Raw genomic sequence first — 19,002 nt, 5'->3', positions numbered from 1 at the left:
GAAACAGTCATGAACAAGTCAAGCAATGTGAGATCTAAAGCAAACTAAATCAAGCTATAATGAGTGATATTCTGATCCCTAATACAGTTATTTGATTATAGAAAGGAACCATTAACAGATGAATAGCATGATATCTAAGAACAGAAAATAAATGTACTCCTCAAGGAAATGACAGTACTTGAAAATCAAACTTCAGAAAACAAAAGTCAGCGACAAAGACAAGATGATCTCATATGCCAATAGTGATAAAAAGAAAAGGTGAAAAATTGCCCCGGGCTGCCTAAAATACCTGCAAAAACACTGATCAGTTGTAACCATGAAAGAGCAGCAATGAAAATGTAAATCAACAGAAATTAAAAGCTTTGTTATGTACAGCTAATATACATGATGAAATAAAACGTAGCAATGAAATGACAACTGTACAGCTAATATACATGAACAGAAATAAAGTAATGCAAAAGTTAAAAGACAACTGTACAAGGTTTCAATAAGCAGGGGCCCTCTGCCACTTCAACCAATTCAACGAACAGCTACACGCGGAAGTTTAAACCAGTCTTCTCATATATTAAACAGCAACGTAAAAGTGCAGTGGGGAAATACAACAGTCTTCAAATTACATTCACAACGATTAACTTTACAGCATTCATGGATGCGTTATTTATAAGGAAAGAGAGCTAAATAGTTTAACTAAATCTACGCTATTAACCACGCTGCCAGAGACACGTGAATCCTCCTCAGCCCGGATCTAGGTAACTATCATCATGTTTATTAAATCCGAGAGGTATGGTTGTTGGATTTGCGCTGCCAGGATGTCTTCGTGGCTAAGGATTGTGCCACGTAGCTTCACGTGCTCAAAAACATAGCTACGTAGAGCCGTGCCACCGCTGGACACTTCCGTTGACTATCCTTTGCCCCTTGTTTGATCGCGGGCTTTCATGGCTATGCTGGATGATCTGGAGGGACACGATCCATGTCCTTGACTCCTGGAACTTGCCCATGTGGCTCATCCCTTCAGAGGACACCTGTAGCATGGTGTTTGACAAAACGGCTGCGGAATCCTGTGTTGGCTGCAGAATCCTGGGTCAGCTGCAGAAACATGTGTCGGCTGCTGAAACTGAGAAGCTTCCGCAGCTGTCTGAACAAAATTCTAAACCAAACAACAGTCATCAGCGTAGTTAGAAAATCATGTCAAAAGCTCCTTTTTAAACTAAAACACAATGATTTAATCAGCTAGGTGGATGAAATGAGTGGAAGAAGAAGGCTGAGAGGGTGTATAGGAAAGTGCAGGTTCGAGGCTCAACACCTAGTAATAAGGAAAACATGACAACAAGAAGTAAAAAAAGAAACAACAAGTCCAACCTCAATGAGAGCCATACCATCAAGAAAAAAATAATACAGCCACTTTGAACAAAAAAAATAACTAAATCCGCTTCTCTATGATCCATCAAGCATCATAATAAATTCTCCACCAACACCCTTAAAATGAAATTAACAACACCAGAGCTCAAAGCAACCCAAGTTATCTATGAACTATACCAAGGGTCACCCTTCCCTATACCTACATTGTTAAATCTGATCTACCATATATGGCAGGGTGATGTTGACCCTTGAATTCCGAAGGTGGGGATGTGGCGGCACGCTAACGTCACGCAAAATTTTCATCGAAAACATAATGTTAACTATAGATATTTGAAAAATTACTCTAGTAGGAATAAATTAATATCTTCAAACCAATCATAGATGTCACTGCGTAAGCAATGGCATAATAATATCATATGATATTAATATTATAAAATAAAATTTCAAATCTTAATCATAAAATCTATTCCATATTAAATGCAGGTCCAAGTGTTAAGATGATGCAACATTATAAAAAAAATATAATAGTTTTCAACACAACACAAAAGTATAAGGCGTCAATAAAAAAATATAACATACAATGGTAAAAATTTGCTTACAATGGATTTAATGAAACAAAGCTTCATGTCGTTTTATAGTGACGTGACGTGAAAGTCCTTCAATATGGTGAATATGTGCATATACCAAACTGGATCATTATATATAGATGTGGTCTATTTTATAACCAGCTTAGATCCATTGAACACCGAATCTATCATGCACCGATAGGGATCAAATTCCTAGATGTTCAAACCTTCTTTTTGGAGTGTAGAACTTGAGGAAAGGTTTTCACCTTGAGGGATTTGATCCCTCTTGATGCATGATAGATCCAATCTAACATTGGAGATGGATCTAAATCTCTCCCCTCTCCATCTAATCTTGATTTTTTTTTATAATAATTGATAGCCTTAATATTAACAACATCTAATCCATCTAATGCAAGCAATCAAATAGGATTAGAAAATGACATCTACACTAAAATCAATGCATCTAATGCAAGAAATCAAATAATATTAGAAAATGAAATTTACACTGAAATCAGTGCATCTAAAGCAAGCAATAAAAAATCCCTAGAAATAAACATCTACACTAAAATCCATGCATCTAGTACAAGAAATCAAATATAATTAGAAATCAACATCTATGATGAAATCAATGCATCTAGTGCAAGAAATATTCTTCCCTCTCTCCCCTCCATATCTATATATATATATATATATATATATATCCCTCCATCTCTCCTTCTTTTTCTCTCTTTCCCATCCCCCCAAAAACACACACACTCTCTCTACCTATCCATCTATCTCTCCCTCCCTCTTTCTATCTCTCTCTTATTCTCTTCCTTCACCTCCCATCTATATCTCTATCTCCCTTTGCCTCTCCTTTGTCTCTCTATATCACACCCAAAACATACACACTCTTTCTCCATATCTATCTACCTCCCCCTCCCTCTTCATCTCCCTCTCACTCTCTCTTCCCCTTCTCTCCCTCTCTCCCCCTTCTCTGTCTCCTCCTTCATGCTCTCCTCTCTCCCTCTCTCTCTATCTCCCTTATCATTCTCTCTCTCTCTCTCCCCCTGTGTCTCTCTCTCTCCTCCTTTATCTCTATATGTCTTTCTTCTTTCCTCCCTCTCTCCTTATCTCTCTCTCACGTCTTCTCTCTCTCACATCCTCTCTCTCTTCCTTCCTCTCTCTCTCTTTCTCTCCCACATCCCTTTGTCTCCCCCTCCTCTGTCTCCCTCTCTATATTTTTCTCTCTCTTCGCCCTCCAACTCAAACACTATCTCCCTCCATCTCTCCTTCTCTCCCCCTTCTTTCCATCTCTCCTTATTTGTCTTTCTATCTCACCCAAAAACATACACACACTCTCTTCATATCTCCCTTGTCAATCCCTCTCTCTCTCTCCATTTTTCTCTCTCTATGTATTTCTTCTTCACTCCCTCTCTCCCCCTCCAATTCCATCTCTCTATCCCTCCCTCTCAAGTCCTCTCTCTGGTCCTTCCACTCTCTCCCTTTCTCTCCTACCTCCTTCTCTCTCCCCCCATCTCTCTCTCTCTCTCTCTGTCTCTCTCTTCCCTCCAACCTTGTCACTATCTCCCTCCCTCTCTCATCCTCTCTCTCCTCCACTATTCTCCCTCCATCTTTGTCTGTCCACTACTACATGTAGGGGGTTTTAAGACAATATTTGAGTCAATTGTCTTAACTTAAGACAAAAAGAGACTTGTGTATTGTCTTAAATATTGTCTCTAAGCGGGTGTCTCAAAATATAATGTCTCAAAAATTTGTCTTTATAAAGACAATATAGAACACATATTATTATTGTCTCTATAAAGACAAGAATTATTTTCTATTAAGAGACAATTTGATTTGTCTCTCTAGAGACAATTTCATTTGTCTCTCTAGAGACAACTTCATTTGTGTCTCTTTAGAGACAATTACATTTTTGTCTTTTTAGAGACAATAGCTGAGATTAAAAACATATTATCTCTATAGAGACAATATGTCCATAATTCAAACTATTGTCTCTCTAGAGACAATATAAAAAATTATTTAAAAAAAATAAATGTCCATAATTCAAACTATTGTCTCTCTAGAGACAACATAAAAAATTATTTAAAAATAAATAAATAAAATCATTTTGAATGTTCTTTCAAAGTAGTTTCACATTCAAAGTTCACAAATAGTACTCGTGTATGAGAGAAATCACCACAGAAATTCCTGTCTGATAGAAACCAGCGCATATGGGTTATTAATATTACCTTTGATTAGCAAAAGGGGATTCAATTCATTACTAAATTTACGCCCATGTTTTACTTTGTGTTCCAACAAAACCTGGCACCCCTGTAAATCTGTAGGTTTACTCTGCCAATTAAATAATAACAAGCTATGTGTGTGAAGCGCTCAGTCCAGTATTCACATTTCCACACCAGTAATTACTAACATCACAATGCAGCATTCCATGCCTGACGTGGTTTTCTTCCAACAGACATGAAGACAAGCAACACATCAGAAAATATTGCTCAAGCATTCAACATGTCAAACCAACAGCAGATAAAATGTGATGCTTAAGCAATAAAACGGCATAGAACTATTTCCTTCAAAGAGAAAGTTACCTAGCATTGGCATGAATATAAGTGATAAATATATAAAAGTGAGGACTAACAATTGATGTCGAAACACTACTATAAAATCTAAATCACGCCAGCATTAATACAGAGTAGAAAATGCTTTCCTCCAAGACCATGTGAGCTTAACATGGCCACCCATATATAAATGCAATGTCCAGCCAGCATATTTAATTACTATCAACTTTTCAACAGCGTGCCATCTTATAAAGCTTTAATATCTACTTCAAATGGGAGTCATATTTTGGATTTAAGATGCTAGCTTAGCTTTGATACGCGTTCCATCTCCCATTTTTACTATAGTTAAAGAAGAATCTGTAGGTTGTTGAATGGAAATGACTTTAGATTTAGACAATGCGAATCTTTATGCAGAAATCAATTGAGAGCCCAATTAATGAAATGGCGATACCTTTATGTGTTCGATAGACAACATACCCACAAGAATATCCAGGTAGACTTGATAGCCACAATTATCAACTATGTAAACCAATTTCAGAGTTAAAATAAATCCTCAGACATAGCTAGAATTTTCAGAGAAAGTTTTAACAAGCCATAATATATTACAAGCAACAATCATCGCAACTAGCATTTCCCCCAATAGTACACAATGAAAGGAACTTGAGCATTCTTGAAATATTTGAAGAGTACAAAAATTTCTTGTGCAAAATGTACAAGAGTATATAACGGAAAAAACTGTCTTAGCATATAAAAATAGCTCTGTAATGGAGTTGAACTAAGATAGCTTAGCCAACTCCACCGATGAAAAAATCTGCACAGTACCCAAATCACATATAGAGAGATGCGATAATGCTATTCTAAGCCCCAAATACAAATCAGAATTAAATGTCGCAACTCAAGAGCAAACTCCAATGATACAAAATTAATTGAATCTGCCAATCCCTAAATATGCAAAAGCATCTTAACAAAGCTATTCAAAAGCATCATCATCATCATCTGGAAGGGGTTGGGCCACAACTGCTACAAGTTCTGCCTCGTACTTGACAACATAAAAGATTGTAAGCCAAAGTTTTAATCTTTTAGAAATGGAACAAATTATTTCAATAAAAGTTAACAAAAAATAATAAGAAAATAACATTCTACTTATTGTTGTTGGGTTGCAAGGTCTATCTGAACCTCAGGAGGAGTAAGAGCAGGTGACTCCACAAAATGAAGGTTTGGATCCCTATAAAAATAACCCATTATAGAATCAATACAAATTTTTTAATATAACATTCATATTAGGGAGCATCAGAAACTAGATTAAAGGCTCACCCTGAGAGCTTCCGTGCCAAGTACAGGAGTGGCTTCTCAAAGTTGTAGTTACTTTTTGCAGATATCTCATAGTACTAAAGATTCTTCTTTCTATGAGAAGTAACTTGCTTATCTTTTACTTGCCTATTCTTCACATCAACCTTGTTTCCACAAAGAACAATAGGAATGTTCTCACACACCCTGAAATTCAAAAAGATATTTAGCTAATCGGTTCAGGCAGTTGTGCCACCACACAATTAAGGAACCTTCATTTCTACTTAGAGATCCAACCCCTCTGCAAAAGAGATACCTGCAAAGATCTCTATGCCATGTTGGGACATTCTTGTAAGTCAATCGTGCAGTAACATCAAACATGATAACTTCACATTGCCCATGAATACTGCAACAAACAAAATCCCAATCAGTAAATAAGAAGGAAACAAATAAATAGAAGTGGAAAAACACGGAACCCTCGCCAATTCAATCAGGAAAATGCCAACAGAAATAGGAAAAGAAAACTAGTATTGATCAAAACAACCAATAACAGAGTCTGTCTATAAATTCAAAATTAAACTAAATTAAATTCAAATAAATATAAGTGGAAAAATACATAACCCTTGCCAATTCAACGAGGAAAATGCCAACAGAAGCAGGAAAAGCAAACTAGTGTTGATCAAAACAACCAATAACATAGTCTGTCTATAAATTCAAAATTAAATTAAATTAAAATTCAAAATAAAGAGACATAAACGAGTAAAACAGAGTGCTGATAAAAAGGAACCAAGAAAGGGCTCATAGTTGCTCCATTTTCATTGATATTGAGGTTAAAAGGTGTTGCTATTGAGCCCACACTACATACATATCAACACAGGAAAATAGAATTGATAAGTCAAAAGTTCTCTTGGGATTGATCCAAGTTTAAATCTATGTAGAACCTTTTTAAACAAAAAGTTGAAAAAGAACCCCAAAAGCTCAAATGTACAATGCTCCAATCAACAGGTGTCTACTACACCTACAGACGATGACAAAAAACACTACTTTCGTAAAGTCCCAAGAGACCTGATTTCAAGTGAAAAGCAAAATCAGTCTAGAAAAATACAGAAATGGGTAAATAATCAAACTAATTATTGACGTAACTTAACCACATTTTGTCATTAAACCTTACCTAACTGAGCTATAAAGTTGGGTCAGCATTTCATCCTTAGCTTTCTCAACTTGACAAAGCACCACAGCCTACAAATCATCAAATCATCAATTCAAGTATCATGGACTAAATAAACACTGAGATTTTGTATGGTTGTATTGTGTGCTCATCCACATGGATGTCTTACTTTGGGAACATTTGCAGCAAGACTATTCAGAACAGCTTCCACATAACCACAGACTTCTTGAGCCATCATTCTGAGCTCCTCCTCCAGATCTACAGGCCTTCTTACCATGGTTTCCTAGATTATAAACAAGAAAATCAAACTGAGGTTGAATATTAAGTTGGGAAATAATTTTTCTATTCTCATCGTTGTATATGGTCATGGTCTCCTAGGCTAAAATGTGTATTGATTCTTAAATTATTTAATAGCAAACATTTTGATTATGTACATGTGCAACTTACGATGGAACTTTATGTGCTTCATTGCCTATATGCAAGTGTTTCAATACAAGCTATAGTTGTTCACGATTATACTTTGGGTTACATAAAGTAGTCTTGGCCTCTAGCCAGCTAAATATTGCCTACCCTCTACCTTATATCTATTTAAGTTTTAACAGTGGAAATAGTTTGTCTTGATGATCAAAGAAAACTCAAAGGATGCTAGTCCTCGCTGAAAGCAAAGACTAGCAATCTATTTTCATTTTCTGCTAAATAGCTCTCTACCAAAGAAACCAAATATTTTGGGTACCTGTAATTATTCATAAGTTGAACAATTGTCCAACAACACAATGCCTACTTATCTGCAATATAATTGTCCAACAGAAAATAATGTGACTAGCATGCATTTGAATGCAGTTTACTAATTTTTTAACCTTAAACAAACATGTGAGTACTCGATAGTAAATCAAGAAAATTCCATATAACATAATGTAATTCAGTTAATGAAGGCTTCTCACCAGATCATGCCATCATTATGTCAGTGGTTATACTAGCAATTGTCCCAAAAGGTACAAAGAGAGGCCGATAGGATTATTAAATTGGAATTGTTGAATTTTTCTAGAAGAGTTAATTGGTTTGTGGAAAACCTTGTTTTCTTGGAATGGATCATTGTGCAATTACTTTTCTTTAGATGTTTTGTTTATATCTATATTACAAAGAACACATTGAATGTCTTATTTCATTTTAGAATAAGTTAATTACCCAAAATCAAGAGGTTAAGTTAATTACCCAAAATTAAGAAACCTCTGTAGATGGCCAAGCATATATGAAGAATGCATCTCATTCATATGCAATACCAAATCCATCTTTTCTTTTCTCTAAGTAAAATTTCAAAAGCATGAACACATGCAATTTCATATGCACAATAAACCCAACTTCTGAAATTTCAATGCTTGGATGCATCCCATTCATATGCTACAGTAAACCCATATTTTCCTTAAATTTCAATCCATAAACACATCCTTTTTAACCAGTTATAAATTTGGTTTGAATGTTTTTCTGGACTCTCCCTGGTTGAATCACTAAGCTCAATGGCGTATGACACGAGGTTTTGATCATTCCAACAAGAACCTTTTATACCAATGTGCAGATGCTTTAGGGTATCTCTTCAAACCATATTTATAATCAATATAAATAAAACCAAATCGAGATGTATAACCAAATCCCCATTCAAAGTTATCCATAAGCGACCAAGCAAAGAATCCACGGACATCTGCACCTTCCCTGCAAAACATCATATTATAGCTTTCGGATTTTCCCTTCTCTGCTTTGGAAAAAGCAATAATTAAAACTGCACTTGTATCCAATAGTGCACCACAGGTACTGTGCACTATAAAGATTTATACTCGTATGCTCTTTTTCTATATAAAGATTTATACTCATCTGCTCTTTTGTGTCCGATTACAGTATATAAAATAATGGAATGAAATAGATTATGAATGTTACAGTGCTTCATGAGTACCTTATAGCTTGAAGTATGTAGTGCAGATGCTCTGAACAGTAATTTATACACCATGTATCATTCAGTGCTTCATCAAGCGATGGATCAGAGTTTTCCACAGGGAAATCATTCACTCCTGCAACCAAATTTTAGTGTTATGTCTCCATCTATTGAAACCAAAAATGAAATGAAAATCGGTAATGTGATTTACTTACCATTTTCTGTTATAAATATAGGTGGATTGTTATACCGTTGTTTTATGTAGATTAGTAAATCCCTTAGCCCTGGTGCATACACATAAAGCCAAAAGGATGCCTGTGCAAATGTTACAGATATATATCAGCATCTGTGGCTTTAGCTTTTAAATTAAACTGCATAATTTGAGCTCAAATTTAAGCTTGAATACCAATATTTGTGTGTAAGTTTTGTTCTAAATATTTTAGCATACCTTGAATCCTATTGGCACCCCACTGTGCTCTACTGTAGAAATGAAGTCAAATGAAAATCAAATGTTAGTAAGTAGCAAGAACTTCCTGGATATACTATTGGATTTGATCCTTAGTTTGTTACATGTGAACAGAATGATAGTAAATGACGAGGCCTTACAGATGAAATTGGCTCCGTTGTCCCTGTTCCAGCCAGAGTTCACCTTGGTCGGGTCCAAACAATTAAATGTGTACTAACTTGTATAATAATTCATTCCAAGGAAGTCGAAGGATCCATTCAACTGTTCAGATTCTTGCTCAGTGAACTTTAGCAAATGATCACCGAGCCTATCTCTCATTGTAAATGGGTAGTCCCCTGACGTTACTAGATCGATAAACCTACCATACAAAAAGCCATAATGGAACAGAGTACTGTAAGCAAATAATCAAATATGATGATAGAAAATTTATGCACCCAGCAAAAGTCATAAAAACAACTGACCACAAAATAATCTTATATTAAATTGTAAGGATCCAAAACCAGAGACAAGTAATACCATCCGAGCATGAAATCAATCGCTCTCTGCGCTGCATTTTGGTCAACCTGAGATGACGAATAAGGATAAGTCCAGTTGCAAACTAATGTAAGCCCTATACAACCCTTTTGCTTGACCTGCAAATATTTTCACAACACAAATCTCTCTTTGTGAGTGCAGTGAAAACATAGCTAAAACTGAGAAGCTAGTAACGACAACTTAATGAACTTTTTAAATGCACATTGCATAGCCATTTCAAGTATATTAGAACACTGCTAAGTAAAAAATACTTGCTTAGATTTATACCAACTTTGGAGCTATCCAATGTTGAGAAGGATCAAAAGCCATTTTGTAACTGTTTTAGTTGATAGTGTGAATATCTCAATCTTCCAATAATACAGCTTATATGGGGATGCCTAAGGGGCAGGGCTACTTAACAGATGCTAGGCTTATTGGTCTCTGTATGCATTTCTCTTTCAGACCCAGTATAGATGTACAATTTTAGTGATAGCTAAGACAATGAGAACGCTCAAGTGGCCTAATTATCATCATTCACAACTATCATGAAGGAGTAGGATGATAGGTTTTTATTTCATATATCAGATAAAAATTCAACCATCAAATTGGGAAGATCTTACGGAAGGAGTAGGATAAGGGATTTTTGTGAAAACTGGGTAAACATTCCATTTGCATCATGAAATAGCACATATCAAATTCACATGGTAAAGCATAATCCCAATATAGTAGCATTTTCAAAATTTTTGTATTCATATTATCAGAATCTACCATTGCAATAAATTTCAGCATAGATTGGATAACAGGATTCCAATGAAAACAAATTGCGAAAGAGGCTAATCATTATATTCTTCCAGTTATCCTATTCTATAATGTTCATGGTGAAATCACAATGTTCTCTTGTTTAAATTGTATTTTTGAATGCAGATATGGATTAAGGTATATGAATTGTGGGACTCGATAACTTTAAATTACAATTTTCCTAATATTTCAACAGATTTTGAGCAAAATCAACCAGAAAAGCTGTCCAAAACAAGGCCAAAAGGTCGCCTCGTTAGACTACTGCGATGGGCAATTGGAAAATCATCATCAGTAAGCTGAGGTTCGAGTTAATTGGGAATCATATTGCCTCATAAGTTAGGGCCTAATGGATCCCAGATATAGTAGCCTTTTATGCAGTACGCCTGGTAACTGCATCCTCTGTTGCATCTCTTACCATGAATGTATGTCAACCAACTATATATTTGAAGATCAAACCCTAAAACTGAGCACTTCCCATTGCCATAATGTTTATAGCTTAACCACTGTAAATCCATTTGTACATAAATCAACATTTTTATGTGCTCTGGGGTCTTTTGACATAAATCTACATGCTGACCAATTGAAAAAACAATCATGAAAGCTGATGTTAGCTTCAATTCTCTTAGGCTTTTGTGTGTAGAATAACTACTCTACCTTGTATTTGCTCCTATATACTTCCACAACAGTTGCATGTGCGAGAAGCATGTAATGGCCCACTGTGTACATTTCATCTGCATCAGGTCTCTGAAAACCACAGAGGCCAGGAGCAAGAATTCTGACATCATATCCTAGGGTACAATATATAAAAGGTTCGTTGAATGTTATCCACTGTTTAAACCGATCACCAAATAATCTGAAACATGCTTCTGCATAGGCAGTGAAATCAGTCCTACATCATGATATCATTATAACATAAAAATGAGTGATCCGTAGAGCATGAATATCAAAGTACAGAAACTTAAGTTTTGCTAATGGGGAAATCCTAATCACACACTATGTTTGGACTCAGAAATCCTCCATATTCATCCTCCAGAGACTAGGGAGTATCCCAGTGAAACAAAGTGACAGACACTTGGATTCCTGCAATCAGCACCGTTCAAAGAAAGAGATGATCAGAACCTAATAAATAGGCTACATTACATGTGAGATCAATCAAGCTACAGTAAGTGAGAATATTGGATATAACCATTCTCCAGGAGTTCATTTATGAGGTTATTGTAATAGGCTACTCCTTCCTCATTGATCTCCCCTTTTCCCTCTGCAACAATTTATACAAATTTGATTAATGACATCATAGATATCAAATTCATCTATGAGAATTAATTAAATTTGCTGGACATTGAGAAATGTGAATGCGTTTGGTGATTAATTTTCTCTGTTGGAGCTTACTTGGAAATATACGAGGCCCCAAAATCGAGAATCTGTAGACATCCACTCCCATATCTTTCATCAGTTTTACATCTTCCTACAGGATATATGAAAAATTATATAATGTTTTCTCATTTATGAATGAGATACAAAGAATTTAACCTAATCCCAATATCATTAACAACTACCATATTAGGAGCCCTGGAATTCTAAACCATTTTTTTTTACTAGGCCGCGGTTAGCTCTTCTATTCGATGGAAGAAGATCAATCCATTTATGGGAGGCTTATTAGGATTGTATTAGGATTGTGTGAGGTTCCTGTCGCCAATTGTGTGAGGTTCCTAGTTGCCCAACTTCCCATGAAATAGCTTCCATCCTCAACTCCTCCCATGAAATTGAAACCAGTAACCAGTAAACCAGCCAAAAAAACCTAAACCCCAATCTATACCTCATAGATAACCTTAAATCGTTACCTTAACTTAACTCCCATTTAAAAAATATCTAATACCTTATAACGATGATACTGATCCACTACTACATCACCGTTGCTTCCAGAATATCAAAGTACAGAAACTTAAGTTTTGCTAACGGGGAAATCCTAATCATACACTATGTTTGGACTCAGAAATCCTCCATATTCATCCTCCAGAGACTGGGGAGTATCCCAATGAAACAAACTGACAGATGCTTGGATTCCTGCCATCAGCGCCGTTCAGAGAAATAGATGATCAGAACCTAATAAGTAGGCTACATTACATGTGAGATCAATCAAGCTACAGTAAGTGAGAATATTGGATATAACCATTCTGGAGGAGTTCATTGATGAGGTTACTGTAATAGTCTACTTCTTCCTCATTGATCTCTCCTTTGCCCTCTGCAATAATTTATAAACATTTGGTTAATGGACATCATAGATGTCAAATTCATCTGTGAGAATTAATAAAATTTGCTGGACATTGAGAATTGTGAATGTGTTTGGTGATTAATTTTCTTTGTTGCAGCTTACTTGGAAATATACGAGGCCAAAAAATCGAGAATCTGTAGGTATCCACTCCCATATCTTTCGTCAGTTTTACATCTTCCTGCAGGATATATGAAAAATTATATAATGTTTTCTCATTTATGAATGAGATACAAAGAATTTAACCTAATCCCAATATCATTAACAACTACCATATTAGGAGCCCTAGAATTCTAAACCATTTTTTTTTACTAGGCTACGGTTAGCTCTTCTATTCAATGGAAGAAGATCAATCCATTTATGGGAGGCTTATTAGCTAATCCACTGCTACATCACCGTTGCTTCCATCAAGAATTTTGCCTGCATTGCAAAGTAAAAAGCACACATCAACATACATGTCCTGATAATGAGATTCCTCAAACTGTGAACCCAAAGAATAAAAACAATCTGACCTGGTGTTCGTGAAAATGAGTCCCAGATGCTTGGGCCTTTTCCACCTTCGTTGATAGCTCCTTCACACTACATTAATCATAAATGCAGACAACAACATTACGGTTGATTTGGCATGGCAGGACCTTTACACATTGCATTTTCTTGACTGTAATTTAAATACCTTGAGAAGCAGAGAGAATATAGATTGCAACTAAGAATTACCAGTACCTGATAAGCAGAAGTTGCTATCCCAAACATGAAACCTGGAGGAAAGCAGCTCCTCCTTACTGCGTTATCACCATTAATCTCTTCCATTCTCAGCTTGGATGTATCACCAATTATAATCTTCTGTAATTGCCTGCAATGGATTTACACCATTTATATATCAATGCTCAGGGTTCTGATGCAGCTTAGAGTCGCTTTAGGAAGGGTACGTGTCCTGGTGTCCATGTGAAAAAGACTGGAAGGTTTGACATCTAACTCCTCACCCATGTTGATAGCAGTTGGCAGTTAGGGAGGGTAAAGCTCACCGCGGGATCAAAATAAGCGGCATTATTAAACATTATTATTTTAACTGTTTGGATAGTCAAATGTAAGGAAGAACAACAACAACAACTCGCATGGAAAAAGCAATAAAAATATCTTCAAGAGTAACATAAAAGAATGGGAAAAAGCAGTAAGGATATTTGGAAAAAGCAGTCACACTTCAAATCAATGGTTGAAAGTGTCTCACCTGATCCAATGGAGCAAGGTAAAAGTGTTGACGATTGTTGATGCATAGGAAGGCCTATCGGCCTAAATATATACAATGTACAGTTGATGAGGAACTTTTATTTATGGATATATAACAGTGAACTCAACTCAGCTTGCATTTCATTTGTCTCAAACTACCTATGAAAGGTTTGTTGTATTATAAAGGGTGCATCTTTATCAAATGCTTTAATTGTCTTTACAGGTTGACATTGTAATGGGCCAAAGGTTAATGACTCTATCTTCCAGCAAGAATTGGAAAGCAAATGAATTTCACCAATGGCTCCAACATAGAACCAAATTTCAGGAATGGCAGACTAGTGCCTTTCTTGCTGGTAATATCCTAAGAATGGTCCCTTCATGTAGGGGATGTCCCAGTGACATCCAATGAGCTGTTGCCACAAAATTGGAGATGCATCAAATGATATTTGTGGCATTCCTGTTCTCATCCCCATTCCATAGAAAATAGGTAAAAAACATAGGAGAACAGGGATGCCTCAAATATCATTTGAGAATCAAATTCTATAGAAGGATGTCTCTAGAGGGGCTCAACACTCTGTTACATTGTTACATTCCAAGCATATGTAATTATTCTACTTTAGCTTCAGAAGGCTTATTGTAGCGTAACTGCCAGGTAATTTGTCAGAATTATGCCCAAGTTTTACTACTTCAAATGGGAGTCAGAAGTTTGGATTTAAGATGCTACCTTAGCTTTGATAAGCGTTCCATCTCCCAGTTTTACTATAGTTAAAGAAGAATCTATAGACTGTTGAATGGAAACAACTTTAGCATTGAATCTGATCATTCCTGGAGCCAATTCTTTTGCAAGGGTATCCAAAAGCATACTCCTTTTCACGCATCGAACTTCATGATTTCCGCTGATAGACAGAAAAAGTACTTAGTATTACAAAGCATGCAGAAAAAAGATGACCAAAATAGTTAATGAGATAGAAAGTACATCATGTCACAAATCACATTATATCTATTTCATGCCCTGCAAAAACTTGTAAACTCAACCATTGAGATAAAATAATGAAATTAAACAACATTTTGAACTGTTAAAAATAGAAGGAATGAAGGTTAAGTACTATGTAATCCACACAGTCCACCAAGTGAAAAGGCTAGCTAGCCTTGAGCTGCATCTATGGCTCTAGGAATATCAGTCACTATCCTGAATGAGATCACCAATACAAAAACAAAAATTATTATTTATTCAACTTATTGACCATTATCTTAAAACAATTGTAAATAACCCAGTAGAAGCCAACATAGGTCCATTTAATCTAACATAAGAATGTACAAATCTATCTAATCCGCAAGAATATTAGTTCCATTTAATATAACCTAAAGATAGTATAAATCTATCTAAACCTCAAGAATATCACACCTCAATGCTTAAAAGTCAGTATTTAAAAAACTGACAAAAAAAATCTAGGTTCAAGAGTTTATCACCTTAGGTAAAAACAACTAAAAAAGTAAAACAATTGAAACTAGCAATTGTCCCAAAAGGTACAAACAGAGGCCGATAGGATTATTAAATTAGAATTGTTGAATTTTTCTAGAAGAGTTAATTGGTTTGTGGAAAACCTTGTTTTCTTGGACTGGATCATTGTTCAATTACTTTTCTTTAGATATTTTGTTTATATCTATATTACAAGGAACACAATGAATGTCTTATTTCATTTCTGCTATCCTTACTAATATCCTTTCCGTCCTTTCCTTAGCAATCTCATGTAGGGAAGCCCCCCTTGACTTGGAGCAGAGCCGACCAGAAGATAAAGGAAGAGCTATTGTGGCGACAATGGCTAACCTTCTTGAGCTGCACAAGACTAGCCCATTAATTTTTGGGACTTTACATCATGTGGAGGTGCTATCTTTTTTGTAAAACAGAGCATCCCTCACAATCAGTGCTACGCATGCAAATAGTGAATAGGAAAAAGAGAAACCAACCCTTGCTCCATCCAATCTAGAGCAAATCCCCTAGTCCTAGGGCGAAGAACTACTTTAAAATTCTAGATTGAAGTGGTGAAAAGGGGGCTGGAGGCATTCAAAAAATTTACGTAAAGAAACTCAAAAAGAAGAAATAGAGGAGGTCATGAAGGATCCCCAAAATGAGAAGGAGCAAGGGCTGATGTTATCGGGAAATCTAGTGTCTATGTAGAGCTGCTAGTCCCACTAAGACTGGTAGCTATCTTAGAAACAAACAAACTAAAACAACTTTTGTTTTCCTTTATGAGAAGTAGATAAGAGGGGAACAAAGGAGACCAACCTTTGTCTTGCGCTTGGTTCCTTGCTTGATTCCTCTCCCTTCTGATAGATCTTTGCCACTCGCTTCCTCGTCTACCCAACTTCAAAGAGCACCTGTGGAATCAAAGCAGCATAACACTATCCAAGAACAGAGATCTACTATCATAAACAATATAGGACCAGATATATATTGACCACACAAATGCATATATCATCAATCATACAAGAATGTGGAGGAAAACTTGAATAGCTTTATTAATATCAAGAATAACAAAGAGGATTACAACCAATTGTTCTGACCCAGCATCATCCTCTCAGCAAGAAAGCCCTTCTTCACCTCATGAAAAGCTTAGATCACCCAACACTATGATGTTACACCAAGAAACCAGCAGCACTTCCTTACAAGATACAAAATTTCAGCCTCTGGATCTCTGGGATGAGGGATCCATATATAGATGATTGCAGGGAGGTGAGTCAGCTTCTGAGATTTGATTAGTGTCCTCTCTCTGATAGTTCTTGATTCCACTTGGAGATTGATGATCTCTTACTCATCCCTGGGCAAATGCAGAGAGGCAAGTGTCACAGAAGAAGTTTCTGGAAGATTCCATGATCCTCCACCTCGCAAATTGAATCTGCCATTTGTCCACTCTCGCCCATCGCACACCATAGAAGGGCTTTTCAGTATGCATCACACCTCTCGTGTGCATTTAGGTGGGATTCAGCGCACTTTGACCATGGATCAGGTGAGATGGTCCAACTTTAACCAGTTCTGAGTAGTTTTTCATGGAGAACTTCTGGGAGATGATGTAATCAGCTGACCTTGTTCTTTTAGGGATGGAACAAAACTTTTAGGTACTTATGAGCCCTCAGTTTATGGACATAATTGATTGGGGTTGCAGTGCCCAAAAATGTCTATAACAGTTGCCCCCTAAAGCATGAGGTCGTTAATCTTTTGATGTCAGGTGAAATGCTTTATCATGAGCATCCGAAGTTTTTTCGAGCTGGAAGGCAACCTGTAACAAGATATAATACAATACATTATCTTCATAATATTTTCATGATCTAGATGAGGTGGGAATTTCCCATGCTCAGCTTTATAAATTCATTTTCATGTACATAAGACAGACAATCGTCTGTGTGCAGACTGATGATTCTGGTAGAGCCATCATCCCTTAGATTAGATGATTATCTGTGCAGCAATGATGTACATTTAATGTCTTTATTTTCCTGAATATATATCGCAGCCCAGATGGATGAAACTAGATCCGGGGTCTTCAATCTCGTTCGATCTTCACTCAAAGTACAAGTCGATCCATGTGAGAGATGTTCTGGAGTCAAACATGGAAAGACATCGCCTGATTACTAGCCAGTGATGTAAGTTGTTAATAGGCACAAGAGGAATCACTGATAATGATGGTGACCCTCAAGGTACGACAGTACAATTCTTGTGGTGTGAAAAAGGGACATGGTGTCGAACACCACACAAAATATTTCGGTCGAAGGCCATTGATGTAAACCTGTCGCTGGAAGTGAGAAACTTGCCATTGAGGCATGCAAGCTTCAAAGTACTGAAAGGGTTGTTCCTAGATTGACTTCCTGGATAATGAGCTGATGTCAACAAGAAGCGATCTGTCATAAGAAGGCCTTAATGAATGCCACATCTACAACACGGAATGGAGCAAATGATTTTAATGGAGGTGAAACGATCTGACGATATAAGGTTCAGGGTGGCGGTCATGAAAGAATGGAGAGTAAATGTATTGCAGTGGATGAGACACAGGTGAATTCTCTGAGCGACTTCTCTTGAACATATCGACGACACTGACATGATGGATTGACAGCGTTAACCCCAAATGTGGATGGTGTGATGGACCAATGGTGATATGACCAGTGAACGGAACAACCCAACCTGACTCGGATGTGGAGTGAAAGTGTCATGTTCAAGAGTGACTTGCTACAAATAAAGTTTCTTTGAGTTTCCTTCCCAATTTTCCCCAGTCATTTCTAACCAGTACCTCTTTATTTCTGTCAAGATTGAGGAGGATAACATATGCTTGTTCTATAATTTTCCCTTCGGGCAAACCCATCGCTATGTTTTAACGAGCCTAGCGATAGTGAAACTCGTTCTTGTCGGTATGGACAAGTTTGTCACTATTTGGTTTTAAATGAGTTTAACGACAAGGATAACTCAGTCCTTTTCAATTTTCGAGAGTCTGAAAGGGACGTAAAGAAAAATCCAACAATCCTTTTTCGTCATATAATCCCTTAAGTCCGAAAAAGTATAAAATAATACAAAAGGGATGAATTTTCAGTAATTTTAACGAGCCGAACAAAACAAGCGCTCGATCTTTTTTGTAATAATCCCTCAGGTCCAAAAAGATTAAAATCTAAAGGAGGGATAGCACTTCCGGCCACTTTAACGAGCTGGAGAGGCCAATTACTCGGCAATATTTTCAAATTTTACGAGTCAGATGAAAAGATCTTAAAGGAGACCGCTTTTCGAGGAACGAGTGATAAATTTGGGTAGCAGCTAATTCCAGGTAAGGTTTGGAACTTTCCAATCATGACAGTCTCACAAGGATGGCTAACAGGATCACTCTTCACAATG

General features: G+C 36.5%; 1 pseudogene; it reads right to left on the bottom strand.

The window, feature by feature from the left end:
• Nucleotides 1-8,473: 8,473 nt before the first annotated feature.
• LOC149142767 (beta-glucosidase 24-like) lies at nt 8,474-13,712 on the bottom strand (annotated as a pseudogene).
• Nucleotides 13,713-19,002: the final 5,290 nt, after the last annotated feature.

This window comes from Pinus tabuliformis, chromosome X (genome assembly GCF_031772625.1).
Source record: "Pinus tabuliformis cultivar Carrire ecotype Pingquan chromosome X, CPIR1, whole genome shotgun sequence".
NCBI lineage: Eukaryota > Viridiplantae > Streptophyta > Pinopsida > Pinales > Pinaceae > Pinus > Pinus tabuliformis.
Note: the sequence above shows the minus strand (reverse complement) of the source record. Positions and strands in the feature narration are given on the sequence as shown.